Here is a 12,507-nt window from a genome sequence, read left to right as displayed (position 1 = left end):
ATTTCCTCTTAATTACTCTGGGATGGTGAGGGAGGAGGGAAAGTGTGGAGGCATCACAATGAGCAGTAAGTGGTGTGATTGGTGATTGCCCAAAACCTTACATCTGCACATATGTTGCTAAGGATAGAAATTAGAGATGTGTTCTAAAAATCCCCCATTTAGTGAACGATGGTGAACATAAAGTAAAAAATTACAGGGAAATAGAAAAAGGAAAGTAATTTGTCATGGCATTTCTCTGGGATGAAGGGATAGTGCCCAGGTTCTGCTCCCCAGCTTTTCCCTGCATCAGTCCCATGTGCAGTGCAGCCCACAGCTCTCTCAGCTGCCTGCTCCCACAGGAGCCAGTGTCTCCACCTGCCTTGGGATTGGAGCCAGGTAAGCACAGGATGAGGAATGGCTTTGCCAAAGCCCACTATGGAAAGGAGCAGCACAAATCCCAGAATCACAGAATCCCAGAATCACAGAATCCCAGACTGGTTTGAGTAGGAAGGGACATTAAAGCTCATCTTGTCCCACCCCCTGCCATGGGCAGGGACACCTTCCACTAGACCAGGTTGCTCCAAGCCCTGTCCAACCTGGCCTTGGACATTTCCAGGGATGGGGCAGCCACAGTTTCTCTGGGCAACCTGTGCCAGGGCCTCACCACCTCACAGGGAAGAATTTTTTCCTAACATCTAATCTAAGCCTACTCTCTGTCAGTATGAAGCCATTCTCCCTTGTCCTGTCACTCCAGGCCCTTGCAATTAGTCTCTCTCCATCTTTCTTATGGGCTCCCTTCAGATTAACCCTTATCATGTGCTGAGGTTGTCCTCGTTTCTCTACCTGACAGGTAGGTCTGGGTTCACAGGAAGGGGGAAGATGCCAGGAAACCAAGAAATATCTGGATGTGCATCCGGGATGCACTCGGGAAGAGGGCAGGAGTACCTGTGCTTACAATATACCTTTCAAAAACAGCAGTGGCAACAAGCATGAAGTGGCTGATTACAGGGAAGCAGGAAACACTGGACTGAGACAATCTCCTCCCCTGTTATCTGTACCTTTGGTTTATTACATTTAACCGTGCTTTTGATCTGAAGGAAGAACATTCTAACAGAAAATAGCATCAAACTCTTTTGTCAGCACCAACTTTGCAAATCCAATAAAACCTCTGAACACCATCAAGGCAGCAAATCCAGGCAGTAAACAAGTTTTCTTTGTGATCTTCGCTTTTTCACAGAAAAATCAGATTACACTGAAATCAGACTTTTCCCATGGGAAGTTTCCATTTGTCACTTAAAAAAAACAACCCTCTACGAAAAAAATCTGCTAGATATGTCATTTAGCTGTTTCAGCTCTCAGTTTTTTTTCAGACTGTAAAACACATTCTTAGGCCATGAAGAGAAAAATCAGATGGAGAAAAAGGGCTGGCAGAGACTCTGAGGAGCTGTTTCATCAGACCTAACTATATTTTAACCTGCTGTAGATGACATTTGGAGATGGAGATTCCATATTCTCTTTATGTAGTCTCCCAGGAGAAGTACATGTAGGGATTTTTCTAGGGTCTATCCTAAATCTTTCTTGCTGCATTTTATTGCTGTGATTTCTTTTCCTAACCCCTGCAGACTCCGAAATCTATTTATTACTCTGCTTTCTGCAGTTGCTGCTGCATCTGAAGAGCTGCACCACGAATCAGCCCTGGCCACACTGTCACTGACACAGAGCCCAGCCTGTCCAGCTCTGCTCCTCCCTCCTGCTGATTCCTGAGAGCGCACCCTGATCTCTCCCATGGCTTTCCTGAAGTGCAATTACCAAACCTGAAAAGAGCACAGAGAGGAAGGACTCCATCCCCTGCCTTCCACATCACACTCCCCTGTATAAGCACAGCTGCTGTATTTGCTCCTTTTCAGCATTAGTTGGTGGGGTTTGTTGATTCACTCTTTCCTGTGTATAACATCCATGTCCTTTCCCACGCAATACCTTCCTTACCGATCACAGAACCACAAAATGGTTTGGGTTGGAAGGGACCTTAAAGATCATCCAGTTCCAGCCCCCTGCCATGGGCAGGGACACCTTCCACTAGTCCAGGTTGCTCAGAGCCCCGTCCAACCTGGCCTTGAACACTTCCAGGGATGGGGCAGCCACAGCTTCTCTGGAATTTCTTCCTAATATCTAATCCAAACCTACTCTCCGTCAGTTTGAACCCATTCACCCTTGTCCTGTCACTCCAGGCCCTTGTAATTAGTCTCTCTCCATCTTTCCTGCTTTGCACTTGATCCATCTTCCTAACAACTCAGGAGATGTGGGCATTCGGGTGGGATAAGGTTGACTCCCACCTGGAGGAAGCAGACGGTCTGCACCCAGTTCCTGACATTGGACACCAGTGTCTCTGCAACTGGGATGTGAAAACTTGTCACCAAGAGCCTTCCTGCAAATTTTCATGGTCGATGACTGAATTCCAGCAGAGTGGATCCCACGGTAGAGGCCATTGCACAGCCAACACTCCAATGGAAGTGACAGATTCCTGCAGCCACTGTTGACTTCCCAGAGGAAAGCCCTGCCTCGTGTTAGGGAATGCTCAGCAGACTCCCTGAGGCAATGTGATCTTAAAATCTGTTTAGGAAAACTGTCTGTATTTATAATCAAGCCCGGATGTATGACTGGGATGTCTTGCCCTGAGCTGCCTCGTGCAGTGCCAGCTGTGCCACAGCATTCCAGCCTGGCACTGTTTGGTCTGGGGTTTGAGCTCCAGTGAAGGATGGTAATCAGTGCCACTGTGTTTGCCATTTCTCTTTGCACACATCTTTGGGGTGCTTTTCCTGCTCTTGTTGCTTTTAGCTGGGCTTTGTTAAGTCTTCATCACCTAAAAATGTGTTCGTGTGCCAAGATTAGAGTTTTCAGTCTCTCCTGGGTTCCCATTTTTGGATCCTTGATCTGGGCTCTCGTTGTTAATTTTCTGTGTGTTTGTTTTTAAATAAACAAAAGCTGTAATAATAAATGTCTGGGGGTCCAAAGAGTAGTGAAGGATCACATGTTTGCTAAAGAAGAGGAATGTGGTAGTGGAAAAGATAGGAACTGACTGGGAAACAGCAGGAATGCTTGGCTCCTGGTAACCCTTCATCTGCCCAGAGCCTTTTCCTCACCCTTCTGTGCTGTCTGGCTCACATGCTTTTCTTTTCTAAGAATTTCCCTTGCACTTCCACCTTCACAGATATTTTTGCTCACATTGCCCTGACTTCACAACAGACTGTCACCCCCAGGTCTGACACGGCGGTGGTGTTTCATGAAGAACCCAGCTCTCTCCTCTCTTTCAGCAGTTACTTCCTGCAGTGGTAATGGTTATTCAGTGGATCAGGGAAATCCTGAACTTAATGGGCAGAAGAGAGGAAATCCCCCTCTTCCTCCAATTCCCAGCTTTCCTGGTTGTGTTTTAATCATCACAGTGCAAGTTTCGCTTGCTGTATTTTATTAAGTGTAAACAGAAGTGCAGAAGGGCTGGTTGTTTTCTTCCGTGAGCTGTAATAGAAGGGATCCAATCGATCAAATAACGCAGCCAAGCAGAGCAGGTGGAAAATCAGGCACTCATAAAAGGCATCTTTGCAATTAGTTTTTATCAGCTCCTGTGATTTTCTGCTGACCAACAAGGCTCCTAAACTCACACCAGCAACGAGATGCTTACTCTGCACTTCTCTGACATGCCCCTATGGTACAAGACAGGCTGGATTATTTAGCCTGGTTCCTGTTGAAAGATTTTGGAAGCTGCAGATGCTGAATTCCCTGAGTCTCTGAGAGCGGGTCCATGTGCTGCATGACCTGCAAGTCAGATAGATCCAAGAACATGGATAACTCCAGAATGGAAAGTGGATGAAGGCAAAGAGGAGGAGGGAAAGGGAACTTCATCATCCACCAGCAGCAATTGGCTCTTACGTGCTTGCCACAGGTCATGGTTTACTTTTGAATTCTCACCCGCTCTCCTCAGCACGAGGGCAGAGGGGCGACATCCAGACCCACAGCACTGCACATCACAAGCAAATCCAGCCCTAAAGACTCTCTTGTACAGTCCCACGGAGTGTTGACTGTATTTTCCCTTCTCAAAAAATCTCGAGCCACTTTTCTTTTCCTAGAAATCTCCTAAAATTAAGAAGGGCACTACAAGCCCCAAATATTCAGTCACCTGCCCTGTTCAGCCTCTGACTTCATCCCTCTTCTGCCCCTCCAGGCATGAAGGTTGTGCACATCAGAGTCCTTTCAGGACAAGCAGCTCCCACCACTCCCAGAGAGATACTTTGCTCTTCCTGCCACATTTCAAGCAAGAAACTGAAGCACCAAAGTTCTATTTCTTCTCACTGGCAGTAGCAGGACACCAGTTATTTACCTAAGTTCAAGCAGGACAGATCTGAGATATCCTCCTGTGGCATGAAGGTCATGTCTCCAGCAGCCATCATCCCCCATTGAGGGGGTCAAACCACTGCCTGGAATAATTTCCTTTTATTTTGTCCTTCCAGACCTTCCAAATCCGCACAGTCAAGTGAGGATTTAAACAGGATTTGTGGGTATTTTTTTGTCTTCTTTCATTATTAAAGAAAACAACTGGCTTATTTCTTTTTTTATTATTCCCCATCTGATATTTCTGGAATTGATCGTGAAGCTATGGTTTTTCTTTTGTCTGTGTCTTTCTTCTGTAGCTAGGAGAGCAGACGAGACAATTAGAGAAGCCCTTTTCTGGCTTTAAAAATACACAGATTAAATAAGTGATAATATTACTGTCAGCTTCAGGGTGGGTTAGATTTTCAGCTGTTGGAATCTGTTTTTCCACATGAGTCTCCTTTCACTGGCACAAATCAGTGCCACAGTAACACAGGGCACATGACCTGTGCCATGGACACAGTTAAAGCACAGACAAGCAGTTGGGGCTCTGCAGAACAGGGGGTTATACCTGGTCCTATCACAGACACTGATTTAGATAAATCCTCTCTTCTCTCAGCACTCTGTGTAAAAGGATGAAATAATGACATTGCTGCCTTCAGTAAAGTGTACTGAGTAAAAATGCACTAGGTTTAGATCAAGGTATTCTAATAATGACAATTTGTCCCCTGAATACATGGCCAGTACTTTTTCTCACCTGGAAGTCTGGTGATAGCAGTGGCAGATGGTACTTCTCGCCAGGGAGATTTGGAGAATAACCTTTATGCTGGAGTTGAGTTTAACTCTGTCTTTTACTGTTATGACTCTACCATTTGAACCCAGCAAAGCAGTTACTCTGAACATAACATTCTGTTGATCCCTAATGTCCTTGGAAGATGCTTTCCCTTCATCCTTAACCCTCCTGCTCATTACTATTTCACTGATTCCTTTAGCCTCCCTTATCAGACACCTACATGTTCCAACTCCTAATTTATATTCATTGCTACAACCTTCCCTTATTTTTCTGGGGACAGTGTTGACTGGTTTTGGGTTTCTGTTTTATTTCTTTTTTCCTTTCTCTGCTGAATGATAAAAATTTTGCTTGGCAGGTTTTCCTGTTAGGGACAAACATGTTTTTGTAACAAGCCCATGGAGGGCCCATGAAAAGGAAGAATGTTCCACTGCTTTGGCTCATCTAAAATCAGCTGCAGCCTTCCAGATCTCTCAGACAGACCTCTGAGAAGAGCTTTAGTGGTGGCAGCTTTGACTTCACTGATGTTAAAGCACTCATGGCCACCATAAAAGAGACAGATCACCACAAACATTCTCCTCAAAATTTTCTGGTCCATATGAAACCAGCCTGGATCTCACCTTGCCAATCACTTCACTACCAGGTGCCAGCCATAGACACTCTTGTTCAGCTGAGGTGCCACACAAGAGCCAGGACACCTCAACACCTTCTCCAATGAGGAAGGACTCATGCATGGAAGAGTTCATTTCCTGCATCCAAATGTTCACCACGTCCTTCAAGTCCTCTCAGGGAGACCTCTGAGAAAGGCTTTAGTGGTGGCACCTGTGACCTTCTTCATGTTAAAGCAGCCATGGCACACCATAAAATAGATGGATTCATCAGTTCAAATTAACCCTTCTGTGCTTGAAGATGGTATTGCAAGTTTTCCTGGATGCTCTGAGAGTTGCTGCTCAGATGGTGAACGGGAAAATGACAAATATTACTCATTTGGAGGACTTTCAAGCATAAAGGTGGAAAGTCCCTCAGGCAGGACTATCCACAGCACAGGTATCCCCAGAGCCCAACAGCAGCTAGAGTCAGACACTCCACAGACAAAGAGAGGAGAGACGTGGTTCAGGGTTTCACAAGACAAAGGGACCTGTGCCTGGGTTCCCACTGGGAAAGATGCTGTGCAGATGAATGGGGGGAGCTGCTGGCCCAGGTAAGAGATGACTGTGCCTCACCCCCCTTTAATGTACGGCATCCAATCTGTCTCCATGGGAACTATAATAAGGGCAGAACTTGTCTGTGCCATCTCAAACCAAAGGCGGGGGGGGTTGGAAGTCAAAGCAAATAACAACCCTCACAGCAACGTGATTCTGAGCAGACGGATGAGTGGGTGCCCTGCCCGCACCCCACACTGGCCCTGGGCTGGGACAGAGCCCTGACCCTGCTGCTGTGCTGTCCCCAGCAGCAGCCCTGTGCCTGTGCTGTAAGTTGAGTCACTGCTGCTGAACGGAGCCACCGACACGGCTTCAGCTCCACAGCGTGTGGTGGAACTCGGCTCTCACCCAGCCAGGACCAGAAGGCAGGAACCAAGTTTGGGAAGAAGGCAGTGGCAGCGTGGGGGGCAGTGGGAATGGGTGTGAGAGGGACCATGCAGGCCTGATTGTCAGAGGCGTTGAGCCTACACAAACTCACTGACTTTAAACAATACTGTGGGGGTGAGAACCTTTACAGATGGAAGGGATGAGGGCAAGGTAGAGTAGGTGGGGATGAGATACACAGAAGGCAGGGCTCTGAACTGCTGCCTCAGCTCTGTGAAATACAGATCCAGGCATCTTGGGAGCAAAGGGGAGAATACAGAGGAAAATGATCTCCCTGCTCAACTTTGTGCAACAGGTCCAGACTCAACCCCTGCTGCATTAGACAATACCAAGTCATGGCTCTGTAAAACCATCTGTGAATAAGCAAACCCTCCTGTCTGCACCAGGACATGGGAATAACACCTCAGCATCCCCTGTGCATGGGGAGAGGGGAGAAAGCAGCTTTTCACCCTTATCTCCCCATCCCAGTCTGGTGACAGGACTCAGCTGAGCTTTTGCTGCACCATGACACCACTGTGCCCTGTGCTCAGGGATGACTCTCACCCTGGAGAGCAAGTACCACCACACCACCCATCTCCACCAGCACATGAATCCACTGGGCAAATGCACCTCCAGCTATTTTCTCTAATTGTTTCCCTAATCACGTAAAATTGCCAAAGTTCCATTTGCCTTCCTACAGAGTCGTTTGTTTTCCCCTGTGCACTGCTGGCTGTGTCTCTCCCTGTAACCCCTGTGTCTGCAGCCACTCGAACGCATCAGGGTTGAGGGGGGCTCGAATTAGATTATTTGTTCTAATAAATGGAATTACACAACAAGACCAGATTAAAGTCAGCTGCTTCGAAAATACTGGGTTCGGTTTCATGTTAGCTGAGAGAACAAGCATCTGGCTCATCCCTCTCCCATCTCCTGACCTCATCATCAAGGCTCCAGTGGGAGGTAACCCACACTCTGCCCCAGGTGAGGCATAGGTTAGATCATGCAGACAACCACCAGCTCCTCCAGAATAAAGGCAGCCCACAAAACAGTGCAGCAGGGAATCCCAGGAAACAGAAGTGCAAGGAGGCTAAATGCAAAAGCCACGAAGCCCTGTCCCCCTCTTGCCCATAAACTGCACCACAACAAGGTTCTTCACAACTAAATGCCACCTGCCCTGACAAATACCTGCAGCCACACATGCCCACGCACACAGCTGGCCCTAAGCTACATGTGCATTTTACCTTTCCTGTGGCTTTATTCCTACCTGCACACAGGAGACAGGAGCACAAAATACGCTGGCATTCAGTCCTCTGGAGACCTGAAGGAACTGCCCTTCTTTCCCACCCTAGAGCTCATTCATTCATGACAAGAAATGATGCAACACTTTTTTTTTTTCCTAGATCAGCGCAGGAATGACATGTTACAACAGCTGAGGGCAAGTGCAGACCACAAGTTCAGGCCTGAAGGTAGCAGTTGCCATCACTGGCTGAGGGTGAAAATTTTAGGGGTCAGTGCAGGGCACGTAGAAAAGGTCCCCCTGCTAGTCAGCAACCTTACAGTCAGTGTAAAACAAATTCAGCTTCCTAGAGTAACCAACCAGGCCAACAAAGAAACATCAATACCATTTTATTTGATGTATAGGTCTTTTTAGATTTGGAAATTGGTTTTGAGAGGCTATGTGAGGAATGAAGCACAGGAATGACAACATCAGAAGAGAAGATGGTCTCTAACTTGACACTCACTACTGTCTTTTTCAGCAAATGGGCTGGGGAAGCCCTAAGTGGATAATTAATGAGTAGTTTTCCCATGAGGGAAGATTTTCTTTAACCCTCAGGAGCTTAGTGATCATCATGCCCTGACACATGAGCTCTATCGACTTGGCACACCATCATCCCTGATATTCAGCCACAGAGTTCTCACTATTTATACCCATGTGCACTACAGTCATAGAATCAAAAAATCACAGAATCATTTAGGTTGGGAGAGACCTCCAAGATAATCAAGTCCGACCTTGTCAACCAGACCAGAGCACTGAGTGCCACGTCCAGTCGTTCCTTGAACACCTCCAGGGATGGGGACTCCACCACCTCCCCGGGCAGCCCCTTCCAATGCTTGACAACCTTTTCTGTGCAGGAATTCCTCCTCATGTCCAACTTGTACCTCCCCTGACACAACTTGAGACCTTGTGCTAAATCCCCAGGCAGCTGAAACCAGCGTGGCTCCTCAGTGAAATGACTCAGATTACTTCTACTCGTGCCTCTGTGAACCAACCCAAGCACAGAGCAGCCCTAAACCCTACTCTGCTTCTCTGTTCCTGCACACCAGCAAGTGTTGGAAGGATGGCACTTTCCTGCTTTTCCCTCAAATGACAGCTGTGGTTTCAAACACAAACCCACAAGGAATATTTCCATATTGTGTAGTGTGACAGTTGGATGTGCAAGGCAATACGTTGCCTCCTCGCACCTTCTTGGCACACATTCCACACCCTTCGTTTGCTGCTTCTACAGTGTGGGAGTCAGCAGGAAGCACAGTCAGTCCCCACAAAGGACACTGTGGTCCTCACCCTGCTCTCTACATCCCCCAGGCACTGTGTCTTGCTGTTTCCAGGAGCAGAGGAGTGTGGAAAGCAGGACAAACCTGAGGTGTCCTTATAGGAGAGGTGAGGAATTCCCAGTTCCTCCTCTTCAGCCCCACTCATAACACAGCCTCTGCCTGCTCTGTCCCCTGTCAAGCTGTGTCTCCCCTGCATTCACCTGGCAACCCCTTCCACCAGGTCTAGACAGTTGTCACCCAAGGGGCTTAGACTTATGCTGGCAGGCACTTTTTCTTTGTTCTACCTGTCTCCAGATTTCCTGGAGATAGGAAATACCTGGAAAAGGGGAGCAAATGGGGAAAACTCAAGACATGCCAGCTGGCTCCAGAGGACTGGGAGGAGGAGGTGGGGGAGAACCACTGATGGTACTCACAGGAACACAGTTGGTGCAGAGGAGCTGCATGTACAATTTGGAGACTTCCTAGAAGGCTTTAATGAGCCAAGAAGCACTGTCAGAGCACTTGCTCCTCTCACTTTTAAATCAATGTTTACAAAGTCCCGAGGAAACTAAAGTATTTATGTCTATCCCCAGTCAGAGCCTGTTTAAGGAAATAAGTTAAACATACCTTGGTGTATAAGTACTTAGTATTTAAGCAAGCACACAGGTTGACTCATATGTTTGTTTTTCAACGGCATTATTGGACAGTGCTGACAGTGCCAAGGTCAGGCTGGGAGAGGAAAAAAGCAGCAGTGAAGATCTCTTCAGAGGAGAGGAATGCTGCTGCTGCTCCTTGCCCATCACAGCAGTCCCCCTTCCTGGTGGGAACGATGCAGGGTCCCGGGGTCCCCGTTGCCTGGGAGCAGGGGTGGAGGAACCTATGGCTCCTGCACTACTGCTCTTCCCCCAAAGAGTGGTGCTGCACAGACTGCTGTACAGCCCAAGATATCTCCCCAGAGACTGACCTCAGCCAGGCTATCCATTGTCCCCTGCTACAATGACAAAATCCGAGTAATCTTCTAAAAAACTCCACCTTGCCATTGCCAAGTGAAAACAGTCAACTGCAGTAACAGGGATAAGAGAAAATGGTTCTCCTTCAAGAAACACATGGAAATACTCCCATTAAAAGAAAAGTATTTTATTTTTAAGAAGAAATGAAGTCATAATGACATCACACACATCAAAGCACAGTCCTGACCAACTACCACCACTGTCTAGGAGCTTAAACCTGGCAAACCAGGACCTGACTCCTTCCTTGCCTCCCTGAAGCAGCAGAAACTGCAGCTGTGTAATGGTTTAATTACTCACCCTCCCATCAAGTTTCTATGTGTGAAGTTTGTTTTGGAGCAAGGAAAGATGCCTCAGGGGTTTGAGGAAGTGACACTAGTTTCTCACTCACAGACACATCTCTGTCTTTCCTGCCATCGGATCCACAAACTTGCTCCACTCCCAGCATCTGAATCAAAGCACATAGACATGAGCTGGACTCCTGCAAACTTCCCTCAGCTTTGGACTAAGTCTGAGCAAGGCTCAGCAGCAACAAAATGCTTGACCTCAGCGAGCTTGGAACGGATACAGAGCTTGGAGAGCTCGGATATGACCGGAAGGCTTTGCACTATGGACGCTGGGACACAAGTGTCAGAGCACAGAGCTGCCTGAATCCCCATAGCTCTAGTCCTGGAAAATACCTTCCATCATCATAGAATTGCTAAGGTTGGAAAAGACCTCTAGGATCATCGAGTCCAACCATTCCCCCAGCACTGCCAAGGCCACCACTAACCATGTCCCCAAGTGCCACATCTACACTGTTTTTTGAACACTTCCAGGGACAGCCATTCATCCTCACTTAAGCAAAGTTTCCTACTCCTGCAGAGCCCGACGAGCCTCTCCGCCCGGTGACTTTCCCCATGCCACCGGGCTGTTGCTTCCTCCCAGCTGCAATCACGTTTCTCTCCTTCCCGCGGGTCAGTACTGATCATTCCAGCACTTCGCCGAGTCGCGCAGCCCAGCGGCACCGCAGCCGACGGTCGCAGATGCTGCTCGCTCACACCCGCACAAAACCGCTCCACCTGTACCTGTCTGTACATCACACCCGCACCAACCTTCCCTCGGGCTGCCTCCAAGGGCACCCACAGGCTCCGGCGCCGCCGCACGCCCGCACCCGCGGGATGCCGGGCACTACACCCGCACCCGCGCCCCCCGCGCAGCCCCGGGGCGATGCCCATGGGCGCACACGGACGGCGAACCCGCACCGGAGCGGAGCCCGGTCGAGTTTGTCACCGATCTCAGCGGAGCCCCCGCTTTGCCCCTTCTCGCCGCCCGCTCCCCCTCCTCCTTACCATGGCCGGGCCAGAGCCCCGCGGCGCCCGACGCGGTTCCCCCGGCGCGGCTCCTCATCGCGGCGGCGGGGCAGGACGCGGGGTCCGCGCTGTCCGCCCGCGGGGCTGCGCCGGGTCCTGCCCGGGTGCGGGGCTGTGATGGTTCCTGCCCGGGTGCGGAGCCGAGGTGAATCCTGCCCGGGTGCGGGGCTCAGGTGAGCGCTGCCCAGGTGCGGGGCTGTGGCGGTGCCGTGCCCAGGTGCGGGGCTGCGCTCCCGCCCCGGCGCTCCGCGGCCGCGGGCAGCGCCCGCCCCCGGCCCGCCCCGCGCGGAGAGAGGGGGATGCCCGGCCCCCTGCCCGCCCCGCCTGGGGAAAGTCGGGTCCGTCCCCCCGGCAGCCGAATCCCTTCGCTTCTCCCCCGGCCCGTGTCCCCCAGGTTTCATGTGAGCGCTGTGTGTAGGGCACATCTTCCTTCACCCCGGCAAATACTGACGGTTTGCTCTCCCGCTTTCAAAGCAACTTCAGGGATCTGCGGTTTTGCTCGTGTGCACAAGGGAAGTGGAGCAAGCCCATCTTGTTATCAACTTGTTTGATAGGACCAATTTTTAAAGACCTGAGGGGGTTTTGGCAAAGTTCTTTCAATGTATTTCTCAAAAATAAACAAACAAACAAACAACATTGGCAATATTTCCAAACATACCGCAAGTGCTTTTTCACTTGCAGTGTCAGCCCAGCCCCTTTGACACTATTAGAGCTTTGGCAGCTGAAATCTGGCCCTGAGACCCCTAACAAACCTCAGTCTTGGCAGAGGAGGACACTACAACCAGCTCATTATCTAGAGTTTGTAAATACCCATTGCAATATTAGACTGAGTATAAATGGGGGATCTGAGCAGCTCCATCTCCAGGTATGCTCACCTTTCACTTCTAGACCTGCATTTTGGGGATCTGGGGTGTCAAACTACA

The 12,507-nt window shown here is 49.3% G+C and overlaps 1 protein-coding gene across 3 annotated transcripts in view; it reads right to left on the bottom strand.

Annotated features, from left to right (window-relative positions):
• HTR4 (5-hydroxytryptamine receptor 4) overlaps positions 1-11,835 on the bottom strand; it is a 90,254-nt gene extending 78,419 nt beyond the window's left edge. For all 3 annotated transcript variants that reach the window (XM_027718803.2, XM_039385266.1, XM_039385265.1), the window contains exon 1: positions 11,564-11,835. The gene's annotated coding sequence lies outside the window, so the exon portion shown is untranslated. The remainder of the gene's footprint in view (positions 1-11,563) is intronic.
• Positions 11,836-12,507: the final 672 nt, after the last annotated feature.

The sequence above is a fragment of the Pipra filicauda genome, unplaced genomic scaffold (assembly GCF_003945595.2).
Source record: "Pipra filicauda isolate LSUMZ 115617 unplaced genomic scaffold, ASM394559v2 scaffold3_size10097308_pilon, whole genome shotgun sequence".
NCBI lineage: Eukaryota > Metazoa > Chordata > Aves > Passeriformes > Pipridae > Pipra > Pipra filicauda.
Note: the sequence above shows the minus strand (reverse complement) of the source record. Positions and strands in the feature narration are given on the sequence as shown.